The following is a 16,113-nucleotide window of genomic DNA, read 5'->3' on the forward strand; positions in this document are numbered from 1 at the left end:
CTGCTCTTTGTGACCAAGCCACACACACACACACACACACACACACACACACACACACACACACACACGGTCAGCTAAGCTTGGTAAAGAAGTTTTGGATAATACTAATAGCTTAGAGAGTGAGCAGTGGATTTAGGATGAGGACAATAGGGTGTGAAGGTCTGTAATGATGCAGGGGCACCAGGGAGAGGAGGAAAGCAGCAATGATACGGGAGGAAATACAGATCTGAGGCACGGGGAAAAAAAAAAGTGACCACTGAGAGATGGAGGGAGGGAGGGAGGGAAGGAAGGAAGGAGGTGGAGGAGAAGGGGAAGGCTAATTGAGGAAATTGAAGTACAAGCAAGGGAAATGAGGAAAGAAAATAATGAAAAAGGAAGTACAGCATAGATGAAAATTAAGATCAAGATTACTTTGTTAACCAATTTGCAGGCAGTGGATGAAATCTATCTTTTTGCGTGTCTTTCCGGACCTAATAGTACACCCATAATTTAGGAGTTTCAGTTCAGTGCTTCTGGAAAAGGGCACGCTGCCTTGACTGGGGTCTTCCGGTATTGTTGGTAGCTATAGGATGAATGTATATTGTTGCTGTGAATTCAAATGCTAAATTCTTTATAACAGCTTCTTTTCCTCGAAGCCAATTTAAAAGAATATTTGTATCGTTTATGATGGAAAAACAACGGTAAAGGTGCTATGCGGGGATGTTACAGCTGAGTTGAAAAGTAAGACGGAAGCTGAGTGACGATGAAGCACGGCGAGGAGAAACCGTTGTGGTTTGAGCAGGTCGTGTTGTTTCCAAGTGCGATTGATTATCTCCAGAAACCCTGGCAATGTAATTCTGTCCGTGATGTGCACATGGCCACGGCCCGCAGCCACCCTACTGCATGGCACAAACACGCACAGGCACACACACACACTCCCATACGCCGAGAGATGCCAAGGTCCTACTGGGCAGCCGAAGTTAACGCTGCAGAGTCACATGTGAGAGAGCTCACCTGGCGTCCAGCCCAGATCTGACATACTGCAGTGAGGCTATCACCATCTCACTTCCTCTCTCTCTCTTTCTGTCTGTATGGAGATGTGCCAACTTAGACTGTTAGCCTACACCGTTTCCTTTTGTGTCTCTGACCTCATCAGTCCAGCATAAGACAATCTGTGTGTGTGTGTGTGTGTGTGTGTGTGGTGTGTGTGTGTCTTCAGCTGAATTGCACGTGACATAGTGTTCATATCTGATTTTTAAATGCAAAATGTGTACAAATTGTATGTGATGCAGCCCTCATCCTGTCTGCTCTTGATTTAGCAGAACTTGGCAGCAGAAAACATTGATAGCTCACTCAATGTCTGTGGCTACAGAACATATTGAGCTCGGCAGCTCGTTTTATCTTTAAAAATGAAAAGGAGAAACACCTTTCCTCAGAATCCGCAAACCAAAACAATCTAACGCTCATTAATTAACACATTTTCATTTGATTAATCAGGGACAACCAACGAGTAAAATAACAACAGCATCAGCTAATGCACCTATGGTGCTGGTTTATTATTAACAATTCACAAATTAGAGTGGCATCTATCCTCTCATCCAAGTCCAGGGGAAACGAAGAAAACAAAATGGTTTCCTAAGCAAAACATTTCTTCAATGTAGTTTGATTTTGTTTTTTATGTTGATGCCTCATTAAGCAGCACCATCTGAAAATGCTTATTTCACATTTGAAACTACTGCAACGACCTGGAAAGACACAAATTCTGACGTGTGATAGTTAATACTTATTTACGCTTGAGAAGTCTAGAGTGCTGAAATTATCCTGCTGATCTTTTGAGAGGAAACATTATGGCAAAAAGTCCACACAGGTCTGTCATTCTTGAACCCAGCACTTACTATTTTTTATTTTTTTTGGACCTCCTTGACGCTGCTCCAATCTCTAGCAGCATGAAATGATGCCCAGAACAGAATCCATGTGATTTTTGTTTACAAGCCTGTAATTTGGCCAGTCGCAACCTAATCACACTAAACACAAAAATCCAACAAAGTAAACTTACCCACAACGCTTTAGACTGAAGAAACTCAGTTTGATTGTGTCCTCCATCTCGAACATAAAACACTAAATGTGCAATTTAATACTCAATACATCATGAAGATCAGCATGGATTGAGCAATTTCTATTTGTTTCCTCACATTCAGCGGTGACAAGGCAGCCAGAGAGAGAGTGTGTGTATTCCTTCATCGATCCCATAATTCATGCACACCTGTCATACAGATGCATACATTTCTCCACTGCAGAATGACTCAGTATGTGGCCATTTATAACATCATGTCAGCGGGATTGTAAATATCACCATGCAGCAAAAAAACGAAAAAGTTCCACAATGCAAGTGGTAAGATAAAAGTCCTTGGAGGAAGCTGGATGGGTACAATCGCATGTTTTCTGAATAAAATGAACAACTCTTTTCAGTGGTGAGTGGAAAAACAATCGCCTTGCACAATAGGCAGTCGAATGTGCCAGGTTGTGTTTGTGCGCACCAAGAAATTACCTGCATTAGAAAATAAATCAAATGCGTTTAGTCTCTCCAAATGTTGTGTGCTTTGGAATATCTGTGCTGTGCAAGTGCAAAAAACATGAGACAAAGTTACCTTGCAGCGTGGTGTGTGTGTGTGTGCGCGCCCCTATGTGCATGCACTCTCGTCGACGTTGCTATAATTAATCACAATTATCAGGTTGACTAATGCAGGTGCAGTCTCACTGGGAGAGGCCATTTACAAGCTCAGCAGCACAAAATACAACCTGGAGACAAAATGGTGGAGAATGGAGCAAAAAAACACAAAATAAAAATAGATCCAAAACAACACGGAGAGGAGAGTTTAAATGGCTGGTTATCTGCGGAATGACAATTTTAACTTTGCATAACAATAATGATTATGGCCGGCATTTAAAAAAAAAAAAAAAATCCCCTTTCCAGTAGTGAAACTTTCCACTCAAATCAGGCCAAGAAGAATAAAGAATGCCAAACGGGGACAATTTATTTATGATGCCACATGTTAATAAAATGCATAAGGCGTTGGATGATGACAATGTAGGTCCCACTTCAAAGTGACACTTTGATTTCGCTCTCTTTCTCTTTTTTTTTTCTTTTTTTTTTTTTTTCGTTATTTCTGGCAGTTTATCAAGCAGAGGCACAAACTGGCACATGTCCCCTCTTCCTCGGTTAGGGGGGGGGGGGGGGGGGAGGGGGGAAGCCCAACTTTTCATCAAAGCAAAAAAAGGGAACAAGTTAAAGTTCAGGACAACCAATCGAGGACCAGCTTATCCTGTCTTCAGAGAGGCGGTGAGGAAGGGAGGAAGAGGGAGAAAATGGAAGTAGAGAGGGAGGAAAAGTGGTGGGGGAGGGGGGTATTGTGGGTGTACACTGGCAGAATAAGAATGAAGGCATCCCTCGCTCCTGTTGAAACGCTAATGAGAGTCCAGATCCACAACTGGCTAATTAACCATGATACCCTGTGACATGGAGGGAGGGAGGGAGGGGGGTGTAGGAGGCAGATGTGATGAAGATGAGATGTATGCGAAAACATAAGGGAAGAAGGAAGAGGACAATAAGACACACTAAAGGGAATAAAGTAAAAACAAACAAAAAAAACGAGTGGCAAGGAGAGGAAAAAAGGGAGCGCAGGAGAGAAATTAGGCCGAGTGGAGGAGAAGAAGGGTAAACCACCGAAAAATGGAGGGAGGGAGGAGAAAAAACGAAAATGGCAGGGAAGGAGAGTGGCTGAAACTTTTATCAGGTCAGGGAGACGGCGAGGGCGGATGGGGGGGGGGGGGGGAGAAAGAGGAGGGAAAGCGAAGGGAGGGAATCATCCTTTTTCATTAAGAGAATAATAAGGGCTCTATGCATTTATCAGGAGTTGCCGCGTTAACCGGTCCTCTCCGCTTTCATCTCCTCTCTGCCTCACTATCCATCCGTTTACATGTGGAGCATGTTAATCGATTTGCTCACAGTTAGAGTAAACACACGCACAGCAAAGGAACGGATGGAGAATGAATCACGCAGTGATTGCAGTTAGCGTGTTTGTGGGAGAAGAAGAAAGAACGTGTGCCTTGTACACATGACAACGGGCATTAGAAGCTGTAGGTGTGAGCACACACACACACACACACACACACACACTGTATGATGGCAGCGGAGGATCTTTGGTATTCTGCATGCGCTGTGGGTACTGTGAACTTGGCTGTCTTTCTGACAGCTTGACCTTTTGTTATATATTCCTCCAATCACACAGCCCTAAATACTGTATTCATCTCACACACACACGCTTGAAAAAGTGCACGCAAACGCGCACAAGCACACGATGTGAAGTATGGTCCTTACAGAGGAATCCTGGAAGACTATTGTGTGATGGGTGATAGTGTAACTTCACAAAAATGCAAAGTTGTGTGTGTGCGTGTTCTCGCCGACAACCAGCGCACCGTTTAATCCCGCCAGGTGGCCGGAGGATTGCATGTATGTTGACCGTGGAAGAATGCTTTATGGGCTATGGATTCATTTTGTCCTCTTAGTCTGCCTATTTGTCAGCTTGCCTGTCCGTCTATGTGTTCTTCAGCCTGTCTTCCCCCGTTTGTTCGTCTGTCTATTGGCCTGTCTATCTTCCATCTGGCTGTTTGATTTTTCTGTTTTGCCATCTTTTTTTTTTTTTTCCTTTTTTTTTTGTCTTCCATCTTAATATCTTGTCTAACGTTCAGTCCAGCTGTCTTTCTCACAGTGTCTCACTTGTCAGTATTTATTAACTATTTGTCTTTGCTGTCTGTCTTCTTCATTTGTTGTCAGTCATGCACCTCCTTTTTACCTCCCTCCCTTCTCCACCTCTTTTCTCTTCCCAATAGTCCCAGTAAAAAGAGAAAAAGAAAACTGCCACTGTGTCTGCGAACTGCCTCAGGGGTTCTGGTTGTTGCCCTGATAATGTGTGTAATAATGCCTTTTGCGTTTCCTTAGCAACACCATGGAGACGCCTCGCTGCATTTGCGGTTTGATTCGTTGCAGAAAAGAAAACGAGCCGCTGTCTGTAAGGGGGTGGCTCTGAATTCTGCTGTTTCATCCCTGCAGTTCCGCAAAGGGTCAACGGGGGGCGCTACAACGCAAGGGAAAGGCAGAGGGGCCGAGGGTTTGGTGGAGGCAACAAAACAAGCCGTGGCTCTCTCGCAATGACTGAGCAATGTTTCAACTCGCGCTGTGTTACTGCTGGTATCTGCTGGAGATTGAAATGGACTTCTATAGAATGGATTTCCTTTCTTTGCGCCGCTCCTCTTTCTCCATCTCTCCCGATATCCATCTATCAGCTCGCTCTATTCTGTTATTCAGAGCATGTTGGCGCTGACAGTAGTTTTGCAACCCATAAGTCAATGCAGACTCCGGTGGATTGTTGTGATGGAGAGGCCCTGGGACTACACCTGGAGAATTATGATCAACAATCAATAGCCATCGACGCAAACGCTTCTCACACACACACACACACAAATGCACACAGTATAAGCCACACATCCACAAAAGGCTTCCATCACTTTGATGTGATTGTCACTGCACCTGTTTTTAATCAACTTCCAAGGCCACACACACTTTCTTCATCCTGTCTTCTCCCTCTCTCTCTCTCTGCAGAGTAGAAAGAATAAAGAAAGTTACCAATGAATTATTATTGATCTGGAGTGTTGGCTGCTGGCCTGAGGATGGATCTGACCAGTAATGTTCACAGTCTCACTGTTTATCACCTGAACGGTTTGTGTTTTTTCTGTGTACAGTAGCCAGTATGTTCTCAGTGTAGGAGAGTCCATTCTTTATTGTGTGTGTGTGTACAGGTTTTCAGGTAACCTGATTGCAGTGTGTGCCAGACACTAGCAGAAGTCTGCATTTAGACTCCTTTGCTCAAACTGGCCTTAAATCATAACACTGATTTCTCAAGGCACTGCTGTCATCTCAGCATACTTTGGATGAAATAACATCTGCACAACGTCATTCAGTATATTTTATTCTTGTTATTTTTGTGTCATATTCTGCCGTGTGCACAGCTCTCCGATTTATCATTTCTGTAAGCTAAAGAAACCAAAACCCAACATAATAATTCATTAGAAAATCTTACAATAGCCATGTGTTTGTTAATTAAGAAAACTCCTGATGGGGAATTAATTGTATGAAAGCTAACAGCCTTAATAAATAAATTACTATTTAGATAGTCAACGGAATTTAATTTAGTTTTAATGGTGTCAAAAATTCTTCAAGTCTACGAAAAGCAGAGAAACTCGGTGTTCCGAGCACCTTTTCGTGTTCTACCTGAGCTGGTAGAAATCAGCTGCTTCTGAACGTGGCCAATACCAGAGACGATGGTGATCGACACCAACAGACTTCACAAACGGGTTAATGAGGCCGGCTCCATAATTGGCTGCAAACTGGACAGTCTGGAAAAGGTTTAGGAGAAGAGGACGCTGAACAAACTGTTATCCATATTGGATCATCCGGACCAACCCTCTCCACCACCTCCTGCCGGCACCGCGGAGCACTTTCTCCAACAGACTCGTCCAGCGCCGCTGTCACAAGGACAGATACAGGAGACTCATTCCTGCCCACTGCAATAAGACTTTACCATAGTTCACCTCTGGCCAAATCCATCCTTCATCATTAACACTATTGCACTGTTGTTTAATTTTATATTATTCGGTTTTATTTGTATATAATGTGCATAAAAAAAAAAATGACATTACATTTTTTTTTAACCACCTTTATTTTTATTGCTTTTACCCTGTACATGCTGTTGAAGAAAGACCTGCATGAAAACCGCCGACTGTATATAAAAGTGTTCGTAGCTTCCGGAAGAATGAGACCGACATGGAAGTGCCTTATGCTGCGATACCACCGCATGCCACTAGAGGTCGGCTCCAAAAAACCTCGAGCTCCATAGACTTTCATTCAACTTCTCTCATAAAACTCCAAGTCAATAAAACGTGTCCACCAGTTATTTATGTGTTGTTAGCTCCTTATCGGTTTTCTGTCGGTCCATCTGAAAAGAATTCTGTCATTATTTAGAAAATAAGCTTCAAAATTCCAGGGCGTGTCTGTTCGATTGACAGGCCCCAGTGCAGTCAGGTTACGGCTATCGGTGGGCGGGACGTAATGTTGTCGGTTTGCCAATCAGATAGTGTCGGATCCACCCAGCTGTCTAAATATGGTCTTTAGTGGCTCCGAACTGGCAGAAAAGCGACAGCCAAAAATCCAAACTCTGGGCTGTATAACCGATGGGCGGCATCACTGGCGGTTGCCGTTTGATTAAAAAAAACATTTGGCCATATTTTCCAATATAATATTCATTGTTTATCATGTTAAAGTAAACTTTCTGTTGTGGATAACTCAGTGGGCAGTGCCTCCTTTTTTAAACTCTCTGCCACTGAGGATGTCCTGGTTGTGTCATGGTCATAGCTTTAGATCAAAGAATGAAGAAAAAGATGAACTTGAGTAGTTTTTTTCTTGTTTTTCTTAAACAGTCACTTTTTTTTTTTTTTTAATTTTATTAATTTTTTTTTTTTTTTTTTTTTTTTTTTTTAACTTCACTTTAAACACCATCATTTGTTGTAAAAATGTCAGTGCTGACTTCTGTGTACAAAGTTGGGGTCATGGGTCATCATGACATGGAGACCTTTATCGATTGATGTCATTTAAAGTGCTGCCTCTGGGTTCATGTTGATGGGCCGTGCACCAGGGATAGAAGATGATACTGATGAGTCAAGTGTGTGTGGAGGGTCAGAACCGGGTCAAATTCTTATTCAAGTTGCTGCATACAAACATTCACATTCTCTCGTGGGAAGAAACTGATCAATACACCTACTGGCGAAGAGATAATGCTTTGGAAAATGTGCCAAATTCTGAGAGGATCCTGATGCAGGTACAGAATAGAGAGAGAGAGAGAGAGAGAGACTGAGATAGATAGAAAAAATCCCGACAAACAAGCCGTAGAAGATTCAACAGGTAATAACGGTTTCCTTTTCACTCTGGACAGATTAGTAGAAGTTGTTTCAGACACAGATCGAAGGCTTCAGAGGAAGTCCACAGCCTCCACCGTACGAGACACAAATGTAGAAAAACACATGAAAAGATTAAAAAATAATAAGTCACCATCAATTATTATAACAAAGTAAATATACTTTCTGCCCATCACTTTGATTTGGTTTGGTTGCTTTATTCGCAAACGTTACAAAAAAAAAGATACTAAGGCATGTTGGGAAATGCTAAAACGGCAACAAAGCTGCACAATAAAACCCCAGGAGTAGTGTCGTTTCATGCTTCCTCAACACCCAGTGACTAAATACCAAAGTATTACTCGGCCAAAGAGTGTCCCTGAACACAAGCTGTAGTCTAACTTTGACATTTAACTCCAGAAATCGGACTCTTTCACTGTTTCCACGATATTCCACTCAGCATATTTGCCGTGTAACATTTTCATTGTATCATGTAAAAAGATTGGATCGTGAACCTAAAAGCTTTCCCATGACATCAAATTCATGGCTTGACACCCACATCTTCAGATCCACATATCCCAACTCGCTGACAAAATTACACGAGGCATAACTAATGTGGCAGCCTGCCAACCTGCCAAAAGACTGTCTGTAGGTTGAACCTGTGTCAAATTGGAGGGGCTCGGGATAAACGCTCATCGGCAAAGCACTCTTCGACTAGAAGGATTACTTCGCTTTCAAGCATCAGCTGCAAGAATTTCAAACTGGAACACCCACACTGAAATAAAGTTCAGACAGAGATTCAAAAAGATTTCCTTGTAGAGAACGGACTACCACGTGAAAATGCAAACCTTAAACAAAACGTCATGAATTTTTCTTTTTTTGTTGTTTTGTTCTTTTTTATACTTATCTCACAGTGGGTGTACTCTCTTTGCCAAACAAAGCCAATAATTTCCACAAAACTGCATCGCTTCGCTTTTCGATTCTTCTTCCCCGCACCATCGGTCCTGTGTGCTGCGCCGGCTGCAGGCAGTGGCCGGTGAAAATATTGGTTTCAAACTTAGCTTTTCGCCCCCGGGCAAACATGTTGTCTTTTCGGCCCGACAGAAGGTATCTATGGGATCATGAACATACCTTTGGAAGAAAAGAAAAAAAACACTTCTAAATAAGGGGTACAAAAGAAAATAGATTTGAACTTTCTCCCCTAAAGTTTGCCATTGGCACATTGTGACCCAATCAGAGGCTGTTCATTTTCTATATTTTGGGAAGTGTTTTTAAAACATACTAATCGTACGAAAGGGCAACAAAAAGGTAAATTGTGCTGCGTGTTGGTTTGAGTGGAGTTTCTCTGCATATTGATTCTTTTTTTTTTCCCTGTATGAATTTTGATCAGCAGGAGTCCACAGGTGTTGTTTCAGAAATACATTTCAAGCCCAGAGGGGTTTTGATATTCGTAACATAGATTTTTATATTTTGTATTCCTCTAAAAAGGTGAGAAAATAAGTTATTGATTTAGGAATATTTCTCATCTTGCTTAATGTCAGTTTTGCATTCAGTTTGCCACATTTTTATGCTCAGTTGAAATCACATGGTTATAAAAAAAAAGATGGCCATTATTTCCTCTGCGATTCTTCAGTACACAAACACAGTGTTGTGGTCCTTTATTGCACTTTTGATTCAGAGCAATGAACAGCCGACTGCAGTGTAACGCCGTCCTCCCTGCCTTCATTTGACTTCTCCCCATCAATCTAGCAGCCTGCCTCTCTACCTTCGTTTTTGACCAGACAATAAATCTGCAATGAAGCCACGCTTTCTCCCACCATTTAATAATTTAATCCTGTTTGCAGCCTGCCTCCTGACTTAACTTGTAGTTGAACTGCACCTTTAAGACAATAAAGTCATGCCTCCAATTGTGTTTCCTCATATAGAATTGCTGCTAGCGGACTTCCTTCCTTTAATATCGGTCAGAGGGCCCCAGCAGCCCTCAGGTAGCCAGCAGCCAATATGAATGGAGACAGATACAGGGGCATGGTCTGAAATAGTCCACCGTGTATTACAGCCTGGAGAGGGGTGCGCACACACACACACACACACACACACACACACACACACACACACACACACCAGCAATGACAGACACAGGTATTAGAGCCCAAGGAGAAGCCTGTGCTCGCTCCAACCTCATTACATCCACAGGCCACAGGTGGATATACTGCCTCTTATATCCATGAGGACAGAGGGACCCAGGAGAGTGTGGGGGTGCGGGTGGGTGTCTACAGGAGCTCGGATCCTACATGACTGTGCTCGTTTGCCAAATGTGTGTAGACTCCCAAATATCTGCCTGTTATGGGAAATCCAGGAGGAGTTTAAAAAGTGTCTGTGACTGACCTCGTCTCAGCACCTTGTTGACATTCGGTATCTGACAGCTGCATGTTCGCCTCAGCTATTTGAGTCTCTCTTACATCTCACTTTTTTCACCCCCTCTTCTCTTTAAGTTTGCTTAAGCTGACTCAGGGTCACTTCAATTTAGGTTTTCAGCCCTGGGCAGTTGAGAGCTCCAGTGCTGAGGTAAATCAGGCCAGTGCTTCTACCCGCTATATAAGAGAGAGAGAGAGTGTGTGTGTGTAGCTGTGTGTGTGTGTGTGTGTGTGTGTGTGTAGCTGTGTTTGTGCACGCGGGTTGATGTTTATTGGGTTATATTGTCCTCGGTGGTCTGCGGCCAAATAGCTGTCAAAAGTCAAACAGTCTTTGTTTGAGCTGTGAATATGAGTGAAGGAGAAACACACAGGACGTGGACGGAGAGAGAGCGACAGAAAGTGTTGTGTGTCTGTGTGTCTCTCTCTGTCTCTCTCTCTCTCTCTCAAGTCCAATGTCAACCCAACTCAGCCTCTCGGCACTTGATTAAGTGCCCACGAAGCTTATGCTTTGAAAAGTGGACATTTGTACCGATGTTGTGGTTGATTATCAACAAGAGTTGACACGAGGTGGTGCATAAATCTTTCCGTATTTTCTATGGTTGCTAAACAACAGTGTTTATGTGTATACGAACAACTGGTGTTGCTAGGTTACTTTGTGAAGGCGATATTTGATGGCTTTGCTTCCTGTGGACCGTTTAGCAACTTTGCAACTTGCACTCGAGATGCACGTTGTAAGGCTCACCTGGCAACAAAGTCTTCACGAAAAGCAAAGCAGTAATTTTGAGACTTAACCAGAGAGAGAGAAAACAGTGCAGGAAAGCAAGACTGAAAATAGTTCAAGATGTTTTTCACCTGCTTCCTCTCTCTCGACTTCCAATTCGCTTTGATTAAGAAAAAGACTTTCCTGCCCAAACAAGACCATCAATGTCTCCCTCTCTTTCTTTCTCTTTAACACTGATATGGTTCTCTGGCTCCCAATCAAATGCTCACTTCATTAAGCCCTCACCTCTTCTCTCCTCATTGGCCCTTGGAAAAGAAGGGCAAAGACTCACACAGGCAGTCAGACTGGCACTTACACGCTCACACTCTTCGTCAACCTCCAAATACACACACACACACACACACACACACACACACACACACACACACACACACACACACATACTCAGGCAAACACACAGGCAAACACACAGGCAAACAGAGTGGCTCTGACTTTAAATAATGAGAGAGCTGTCACATCAGATCAGTGTCTGTGCCGCGGCATGGCCTGGTGGTCAGCCGGATGGATGGGAGTAACCACTGGCGGCTGACACCCTCTGGACACACAGGGAAGTAAGAGGAGAGGGGTGGAGATGGAGGGGAGGGGGATGGGGAGGGGAGGCGAGGTCGGGTCTAGAGAGAGATGGAGATGGACAGAGCTGCGGTCTGCTGTTTCCCTTAGCATCCAAAGCCTACAGGGCTAAATGAAGGGGAAAGAAGAGGAGAGGGAGGGGAGGGAGGGGAGGAGAGGGGAGTGGTGAGAAAAGGACGAAAGGTACAAGAGCAGAAGGGGAAAAGAAGAGGAGGAGAGGATAAGACAGACCTGGAAAAAACTGAAGGAATGAAAAGGAAAGATAAAGAAAGGAGAGGATATTGGAAAAGGAAGGGTGATGCGGGGAGGCAGAATGAGAAAAGAGGAAGTTCGGGGGGAGAAAGAAAATGGAGAAAACAAAGAAATGAGAGAGATAATAAGAAAGAATATTAGAAGAGAAAAGGGAAGGAGAGGAGAATATAAAAAAAAAATAAAAGATGAGAATTGTGATGCGAAACAAGGAAAAAAAAAATTCAGATGAAAAGAGAGAAGGGAACCACGTGTAAAGGAAAAGAAAAGAAAGGAAACGAAAGGAGGCTCGATGGAAAAATAGGGAGGAGGAACCAGTAAAAGTAAGGAACAGGTTACGAAAGGAGGTGAAGGGGAGACGAACAGAGGAAAGATAGTGGTAAAAGCTAATTCCACCCAAATAATGGTGTGAAGCAATGCCCCCGAGACAACAGAGGCAGAGGGAGTTAGAGGAGAAGCAACACAGGATTGAAAAATCTGGCTGTTTGTCCGGTAGAGGTCAGAAACCATTAGTGTCAGCGCAGCCTACTGAAGCCTCAACTTTCTCCGGCTCCCGTCGTGCTCTGCTCTCCTCTCTCTCTCTCTCGCTCTCTCTTCTCTGCTGAATTTTCTGTGCTTTCATAATAAAGACGAACAAAAGAACAAGTGGGCAAAATAAAAGCTAATTCCCCAGAACTGGCAACGATAATAGATCTCTGCTGAGCCATCTACCTCGGTACGAACACACTTTTAAAACGAAGCATCATGAGGTCTACTCGCATGTTTAATACCCAAGTAAATGCATTCTCTTATTTCTTAACCCGCTTCAAGAATGCCTGCAGAGATTTGTATACACCCCCCCCCCCCCCCCACACTTCTCCCCTTGTCCCTGGCGTAACCCTTTTCCCACACAGCCTCCAGTTCACCCCCCCCCTCCCCACCCCCACACCTAGCTAAACCCATCATCTTTATTCAATATGGCCCCTGGTAAGCATTTTAAGTCGGCTTAGCTTGTCAGAAAACTTCCATTTTTTTAATTTTTTTTTTTGGAGTGCTGACTCTCTCGCCTTCTCGTTCTCTTTCCGTCTCTCTCTCTCTCTCTCTCTCACTCTCTCTTTATCCAACGCCCCCCCCCCCCCCCCCCCCCCCCCCCCACACACACACACACACATTAAACACGAACCAACAGACACGCACAAACAAACACGGAGGAATGCTGGCTTAAACGCCGAGCTTCCATGAAGAACATACGAATAACCGCTGTAATATTCAGCCATGTCAGTTTTGGCGGGCAAATGAATCTCCATAAATTCAGCAGATAGAGAGGGGATTTACCTTTACCTGCTTAACGACAACGCAGACCCCCACTGCATATACCCCCCCCTCCCACACACACACACACACACATGCAGATACGTCTATTCCTGAAAGCCCAGGGGGGGCCGTGAGATGGTTCCAATAATGGAAATGGAGGACACCGTTTTCTCCAATAAAATCACAAATAAGCATATTCCCCTGACAGTCTGGACGGGCCCTGAGAGCGATGTTCTGTAATATTACTGTGACTGTGTGCACGCATTGTGTGTGTATGTGTGTGTGAGACGGTGTGTATATCGGACCACAAATACATTTCGGCTTATGGAATGGTGGGGGATCTCCACGGTGATTTGTTTGCTTGGATTAAATGTCAGTTTTGGAAATGTGTTGTTATACCTGAACTCCAGAGAGCGGGAGTGCTGGCGAGACAGACAGGCGCACCTGAAGAGTGTGTGTGTGTGTGTGTGTGTGTGTGTGTGTGTGTGTGTGTCTCTCTTCAGCGATAACAAGTAATCAAAATAGCTATAGATATGTGTTGTGTGTGCATACACAGTTCTCTAGGTTTGTGTGGCTGCATCTGCTGTCTGTACTTTTAAAAACATTTAAAACACACGAGTTTATTTGACAATAATTATTTTTTGCATTAATATAACAAAGCAGTTGTATTGATTTTTACACTGAGGATGAAATCAATTTGAATATGTGTTGAAAGTCCAGAATTTTGTCTTTTTTTCTGTTGCATTTTTTTCACTATTATGGAAAGATTTGTACTAAAAACACAAAGTGTAGGTAAATATGAATGCCACTCTTTATACAACTACACAGTTAAAATAAAGAGCGGTGGTGTTACTACTTTTTTCTTGAAATCATTAGTAATTAATATCAGACCAACAATAAGAGGTGGTTATCTAATAACTCCCCAGTACATATACTGTATAGTCCTCTAAGGAGCATCATTAGTGGTTAAGCTGATCCTGTCCTCCCATGGTGCCCTGAGACAATCTGGTATCATGAGATGAAACTGCACGGAAGGTGCCTTAATCTGTGCAGATACTGTACTTTTTTTTACATTTTTTTTTAAACATTTTTTTATTATTGTAGTACATCGTGTTAACTCCAATTACACATTTTAATCAGCCTTTTTCTGCACAGCCAGAACCTGCTCCTTTTATACACACACTGGCCCGATCAGCAGACAAAAAAATGGATGTGGGTACTCACACTTAATGCTTGCATGGAGTCCCCAGTCAGTTTTGTTCTGGCTCCAATAAAGTTTAAACAAACAAAAACACTGCCCTCAACAATGCTGAAGACAAAGGGAGTAGGAGGTAAAAAAATAAAATAAAATAAAATATGGAGCTGCAGATGGCTGCAAGATGCACACAATATGGTCTTTCTTTTGAGCAGCAAAGTTTAGTTTTATATCAAAGCAGTCTCAGCCAAGAACTACAGCCACAACATGTAAAAATTGTTCACTTGTAATATTAACAGCAGCCTTTTTTGGAAATCAGACAGTGGTACTCCTCAAATATTTAAAAATAAAACAAATTGTTGTAAACCCACTCACATTGCACATCAAACTAAATTCGATTCCAGTTCAAAAACAAGTTACGAGTGGCCATATCTTTGTTAAAACGAAGCTTTAATCAATGCGGTATGATCCAGGAGCTGAGCTCTGAACTGGGATCCCATATCAATTGAAACACCAACAGTCAGGAGCTATAAAAATGACTGACAACCTATGTTTTCCTGTGAAGCAGTTGCATCATGGCTCCCCGAGAAGGAAAACGTGTAGAGCAGACCCTGGGGCAACACCAGGTGAGAACATGTCTCCAGTCTCAGGGGAGCTTCATCCTTTAGAAGAACCATACGCATCATGTGTGTGTGTGTGTGTGTGTGTGTGTGTTCCCCTTTTCAACCAACTCGGCTATCCACAATTTCAAATGACTGCAACATTTATCCTTGACCCTCCCCTGACCCCCTGCAATTTTTTGCCCCTTGTACACCAGCCCTCTTTCACTGCTTTCACCCACAGCCTCTCATCATAACCCTTGACCCTTTGACCCCGCCCCTTAAAAATGACCTTAGCAGAGGGCAGACTTTCTAGCAGTAAAAATAGTGCTCTATTTTTGGAAGGGATGTGATAAAAAGATGTGTGCCACATATGGAAAAAAATATGATTATTTCCTGTCCCCTGAGGCTATGACACACACAAACAAAATTGGAGCTAACACGTGCCCGTAGTTGTATAATCATGTGTTGTGAACTGTGGGGTATTGCCTGTAAAAACACAATTATAACCTAAAACCCTGAAATGTAAGCATACATTTTCTATATCTTGGGTTATCAAGGCACAGACACCCTGTGTGTCATCAGCTGTGTGAAACGCAGCATCCACAAGAACCACAACTATTTTTCAGGTACTTTTTTTGTTGTTGTTGACGTTTTCTGTAACCGTTACCGATGGTACGATGGAAAAACTGCTGCTGACAAAAAAACAAAAACAGTATGTATGTACGTTTGGAGGGGGATTGGAGGAATGTAGTTTGGAGGGGAATAGTTGGACACGCAAGCACCTGAATACATAAACTGCTCTCCAATTACATTTGTCGGATGCCATATGCATTTCACTGTGACCTGGCTGGGGTTGCCATTAATGTCACAGTGACTCTGCTCTGAACTTTATGTCGTTTGCAGCGTTAAGGGATACCAGGAATGTGTCTGGTAGTCAATCTTAATGTTGGCCCAGAAGAAAAACTTCCGTGGAAGTTTCCTGTGATTTTTACCTCAAGAAAAAACTTTTTTTTTTTTTTTTTTTTT

This window comes from Embiotoca jacksoni, unplaced genomic scaffold (genome assembly GCF_022577435.1).
Source record: "Embiotoca jacksoni isolate LCO1_2020_lvr unplaced genomic scaffold, fEmbJac1.0.p SCAF_36, whole genome shotgun sequence".
Taxonomy (NCBI): domain Eukaryota; kingdom Metazoa; phylum Chordata; class Actinopteri; family Embiotocidae; genus Embiotoca; species Embiotoca jacksoni.